The 6,000-nt window shown below is 42.7% G+C and overlaps 1 protein-coding gene across 1 annotated transcript in view; it reads right to left on the reverse strand.

Annotated features, from left to right (window-relative positions):
* The window catches only part of FAM222B (family with sequence similarity 222 member B), a 189,192-nt gene that overhangs the window by 115,262 nt on the left and 67,930 nt on the right, over nucleotides 1-6,000 (reverse strand). The window contains exon 3 of the mRNA XM_088458991.1: nucleotides 1,465-1,534. The gene's annotated coding sequence lies outside the window, so the exon portion shown is untranslated. The remainder of the gene's footprint in view (nucleotides 1-1,464; nucleotides 1,535-6,000) is intronic.

Here is a 6,000-nt window from a genome sequence, read left to right on the forward strand (position 1 = left end):
GCACAGACCATATTGGGAAGTTGGCCCCAAAACAAAATTCCATACACTGTGATATGGAAGAAGGGGGGAGGGGGGGGTTGGATGTATCAAACCTTGTAGAGAGATAAAGCGAAGAGAGGTAAAGTACCAACCAATCAGCTTGTGCCACTTTACAGGCTGTGTTTGTAAAATGACAGTTAAGGTGCCCACACACTGGACGATTTTAGGCATGATTTGCACGAAAACGATGCATAGGAACGATACATAGTTTAAAAACGTGCAAATCGTGCAGCTTCCAGATATAACGATCCGATGCGAGGTGCCGCGGTCGTTTGTCGTATCTTCAGATCTTACCTACTGCATGTAAGATATGCCAATCTCCTTAACAATGCACAGGAAATCATTAAGGACGCAAAATAGGTCGTTAGTCACATTGCACAGTTTAGCAAGATATCGTCTGTCCAGGAATGCCGGTGAGTTTCCTGGGGAATTCAAGGGAAATAGTTGACGACATTGCATCTTTTGCGTGTCGCCACCTTATGAAGCCGATTGGAGAGAGGTAAAGTACTAACCAAGGCTTGAGTCATCTCTCCACAAGTTCTCAATATGGCCGGTGATATCAAAGGGTACGTGTCTGGTGTAAGAAATAGCTGCAATGTGGGTTAACAAAGAAAAAAAAAAAAAACAGATCCAAGAGATGACCTTTAGCAATAGAGTTAAGATATAATTAAACAATTGAGGGTCAAAATGGTAAATTTCGAAAGTAACTTTAAGCCTTAAATGTGTTGTGCACACCTTTATCTGTATGGTGCAAAAATCAGGTACAGAAGTGATAAGGAGACCAGTTTTATAGTGGAAAGCAAACTATACTCTATTGTGCTTTAATTTTTAGATCAATATTGTCAGAAAATGGTGAAATCACACTATAAGAAGATATATATTTCTAGCAAATCTTGTACCTAGTTTACACTTCGTAGTGTCAAAGAAATAGAAGCAATATCTCATTATTAGTTTCAAAATGCTCAACATCCTGACGTTCAATGGCTTGGTTGTCAAATAGAATTCTCTCAATTTTTTTTTTTACAAATATTCTTGTGCATGAATGACAAGTAAAGGGCCAGTCTATAAGGTTTCCTACATATATCAGTTTGGTGTATTTTTAAGTGGTAATCATTTTATTTGTAGATGGACTGCTCATTTGTGTGTTAGAGAAAAATTTTCAAAAATAGGTTACGGGTGTGCTAAAACTAGTTGTCTAGCTGAGCTTTCAGTAAAATAGTCACCCACACAAAAACCCTGCCAATGTCCTGTCTATTTGCGACAGCAAAGTATAAGAATTGGATTATTGCAACGTCCACTTCAGAGGCAATAAGAGGCAAGATAAAACCAGAAGGTTCTGCAAGGTTTTCAGTTTGCTGTGGGTAAGCGGCTTAATGATGCTAGATATACTGAAGGGAATAGATGGGACTGTGGTGGAGTACTCACCAGAGTAGGACAGGTTCCAGGCCAAGTGGTCTATGGTGATGAGGACCCCAGCCAGCAGATATTAATTTCCCTATGAAGAGAAAAACAGATAAATAAATAAAAAACACAAAAACATTGTTCAGGCAACAGAAAAATATGTAATTATGGAGGCAATTTATTGCTCAGTTTGCTCAGTGACATTGCATGGACTATAGAGGAAAACCTGTGAGGTTTGTGAACAAGAGTTTCTGGGGAAACTGTGCAACACCAGCAACTCACAGCCCATGCTTTTAATTGAATTATCTCCTATATGTCAGTATGTGGATGTATAATCGGTATGCTGCTACAGAACACTGCCAACTATCCAAAAGTAACATGAAATTTTGCAGAAAGTTTACATGGTGTTTCCAAGTAACAAGGTTTTTAAATGAAGCACCTCTCAACCATTGGAGTGATACCGCTTTATACTGCAACTATTATTTTGTATTCTTTAGAGCTTTGTAAATTCAGCCATGAAAGTATATTCAGTGACAAATTAAACAGTATTGTGCCAGCTAGGAAGACGATATTACAGAAGAAAGCACCCTGCAATTGTTCTCTTATTAAAGATCACACTGCCTTCCAGAACTATTCAGGTGGAGGCAATTCAAATTAGAATACCAATCTTAACATAGCTCTAAATGCTTCCTTCCTTTATAAAGTTCAGATGCTTATTTTCACAAATGGGTGCAAATTTCAGTTCAGTTTCCTTTTAAGTCCTTTCTATAAAACCAGAAGAGACGACGACAGTCAGCAAGGAAACAGCAGCAAATTCCAAGTTTCCTAAATCATCTCAGCAATGAGAATATGTTTCATAAAGCATTATACTTGCTTAGCAGAAGTAAACTTAAAAAGGAACAGATGGTACAAAATCTACATGCTGTTTTTGGACACTAATAAAGATTTTTGTCAAACCTTTTAATTTTAAGAAGTGTGTAGCTGTCCACTAGATATTGTGGAATCTATATTAAGCTTATTACTACACTAGGAACAACGCAGACATAAGATCTTAGGAGCTCATTCAGACTGTATCGCTATGATGCGAATGCTCGAAGCTGGCCGATGGTTGCAATCTGCGCATGCATCGCAATGCGCGTGCATGATCCACTGCGAAAGATCGGGAAGCGTTATCTCGCTCAGCATAGACAGCCCATCTGAATGAGTGACAGGAGAGGCCGTTTATGGGAGGTGACAGGGGCAGTCCACTAGAAACGGGGGAGTGGAGATGCGAGCGCAGGCGTGCCAGTGTGTTGCAACGCTGTTTCAGAGGTGTGCATAGTTAAAAGGCAGCGTCATGGTACACGTCACTTGGTGGGATTTCACACTGCTTGCGGGAGGGTATAGTCAACCTCAAGCGATGTGATCGCATTCGATGGTGCTCAATGTACCAATGTTTTTATGCACCTCCAGGAGATGACGTGCACAAGTGGGCGTCTTAGGAATGGATGGTGGGCGCCTGCATACACAAAGTGATCGCACGCCAAGACATAGTGGGCGTGCTAATGCCTTGCCGTCCGCTGGATTTCCATACGCAGGGTGCGACCGGACGCATCTAGCAAGAGGGTCTGAATGAGCTCCCTAGAAAGTAAGTTTGGTTATTTTTTTGGTTAGTCTGTCCTATACACCACTACACATAAAGGTGCATACACACTAGACGATTTTGATGAATGATATGAACGATAACGATATAGTTATCGTTCATATTGTACAGTATGTCTGCACTGAACCACCAACAATGTTCGCTCCCGCGGGTCGTTAACGATATCCCCAGTCGGCTGAAAGCCCCCCCCACGTCGTTCGTCGTGGCAGACATTGGTAAGTGTGTATATACTCACCACTGTCGGCACCCCCACCGTGTACCGCTGCAGACAATATCGCCGTATACACAGTCTAGTGCAGTGGTCGTCAACCTTAATTGAGGTGTGAGCTACTTTCGAAAAATGAAACCTCCTGAAGAGCTACCTTATATTGTAGCAAAAAATCTGGCAAATAACTGAACAATTGAAGGTCATTCAATGAAAATTAAAAAAAAAAAAAAAAAATCGGATTCATAGAAAATAACAATGCATTTAATTATTACAGTGATAAATTGTATTTACAAACTACAACACTAAGCATAGGCACATTTCACTGCTAATTACCGGCTCCAAGGAGGTACGTGCTGCAGAGGAGCAAAATATATAGGTAGGGCAGGGCGGGAGTCACCCGCTTCGCCATATCGCAGACGCCGTGGGTGGAACCATGGGGAAGCACATCAGGTGATTGCTGTAGAGGCTGTGGCAATCACGTGCTTTCCTGTGGTTCCACCCATGGCGTCGATGCCATGGTGGAGCACATGACAGAGGCACTTCCTTCTAGTTAACTCAGCAGTACTGCAGCTAGGCGAGTAGGTGAGCTACCAAAAAGACCAAGAGCTAACAGTAACTCTCGAGCTACAGCTTGGCGACCATTGGTCTAGTGTGTATGCAACATTACACATATCTGAACATATAACAATTTATATTACCTGTATGTCGTTGTCGAAGAATTAATTTTACTTTAAATTTAAAAAAAAAAAGTAAGTTATGTTAAAGGCAGTACCCGGTGAGAAGGTCCACAGTAACCTTGTCGACATTCACCACGATGTTGACAACAGACAGTCGACATGGTTCAAACTGTCCACAGGCAACTTGTGGACAACCTAAGAATGTCGCCTTGTTTACGATGTTGACATCGGAACGGTCAGGTTGGGTTTTAGGGCCAGGGATTAGGATCAGGGGAAAAAAAAAAAAAAACTTCCCGGAACACTGGATCATCATGGTCGCCGGAACTCAGAAGACGACACTGGTGCTGCCGCCGGGATCAGTTACAATTGGGCCACCAAGGGTGGTTTGTCGACCGTTCATCATGTCGACATATCCATGTAGACAATGAATGTCGGCATTCTCCATGTTGACATTCTCAAGTCAACCTGACGACGGTCGACAAATCATACCACATCCGTTAAAAGCAGCTATTAATATTTATGAGTATTACGGAGTGTGACCAATCCCATTAACAGCCAGTAGTATGCCCACAGTACTCCTGAAAAACTTGTGACATCACATTGTGTGAAGTTTGACAGACTCTAATCATCAACCATGTGATGATAGGGTTCACAGAATCTTCAGTCTATACCATGAAATAATTATTGCAATAAGTACAAAGGCAAAGTAAAAAGCAGTTTTGTAGAGAATGGTAATGCAGGGTAAGTACTAAGTACCTTACAGCAGAGTACCCAACATGTGTAAGCTGATGCAAAAAGGCCACTTACTGTATAAAAAAACAATAATAATAATAATAATAATACAAAAAGACCAAAATAGCCAACTTCCACCTATACGCAGAGCTGTACTCATTTAGAGTGGTGTCTGGCTTTGCATCGCAAGCGTATCCGCCCAGCTTCCGCCAAGTTACAATCATAGCAAACTATTTGCACCTGTCATCGCGCAGCTGCAAAAACTGCGCCTCCAGTCGGGTGTGTATATTTGATTTTCTGCAGTTCTGCATAAGCCGCATTTGCGTGAACAAGCCACAACTGTATACGGCCTACAACAGACTGCCCTTTTCCACCTCTTCAGTTGTAATGGAGATGCCAGTGTTAGGTCTACACACATGCACATGTGAGCACTATCTTTGTAAGCATGCAAATAGCAATATGATGCAAGTTACTCTACGCACACTGCTGTACAATATAGGTAAAACGGCACACAGCATATTTATTCTATGGTGTTCTACTTATTTGTCAGCAGCCCCATGGTGTGGAAGCTGAACAGATATACAGCGAGACTCAAAAGCGAAGAAACATTAGGTCAGAGTCGACCTTGTGAATGTCAACATATTAAATGTCGACATTCAAACCATGTGCTGTAGACATGTTATACCACAACAAAGGAGAGAGTGACTGGAGTCTAATGCTGGATACACACTAAACGATGTGTACCCAGCACGATGTAATTTGCGGCTGGTCCCGGCATTGGCAAGTGCATACACACTTCCAATGTCAGCAGCGACGGAGCGACAGTGGGGGCCACGCTGCATTCGGCAGCATGGCCCCCACTGACTATATCGCTCGTCGGACCTGCATGCAGGTCAAACAGGCGGTGTCGCTGACGATGCGCAAGAACGGGCATAGTCAGCGATATAGCCGGGTACACACTGGCCGATGTGTACAATATGTCGTCCGATCCGCCCAAACATATCATCTAGTGTGTACCCAGCTTAACTCTGGTCCTCCTCCCTGTGGCTGCAGCACTGCCAGAGTAACGAGTGTGACCTCAGGAGAGCTGCACACTGCTGGTCCCAGAGCAGGAAACTCCCCTACCTTCCTTCTCAAGCTGAAGCTACCATCATTGCAAGCATCCAATAAGTTTCAGCTGCGGGCACATTAGAGAGGCAATGCTCCGTGCAAAACAAATGGGCTCTGAACTACAGTGCAGCTGACGAGTCACTTTATTTGGCTTCAGTTGAATGTCCTTCCCCTATAACATTATTAATTGG

This window comes from Taudactylus pleione, unplaced genomic scaffold (genome assembly GCF_031769625.1).
Source record: "Taudactylus pleione unplaced genomic scaffold, aTauple2 ptg000886l, whole genome shotgun sequence".
Taxonomy (NCBI): Eukaryota; Metazoa; Chordata; class Amphibia; order Anura; family Myobatrachidae; genus Taudactylus; species Taudactylus pleione.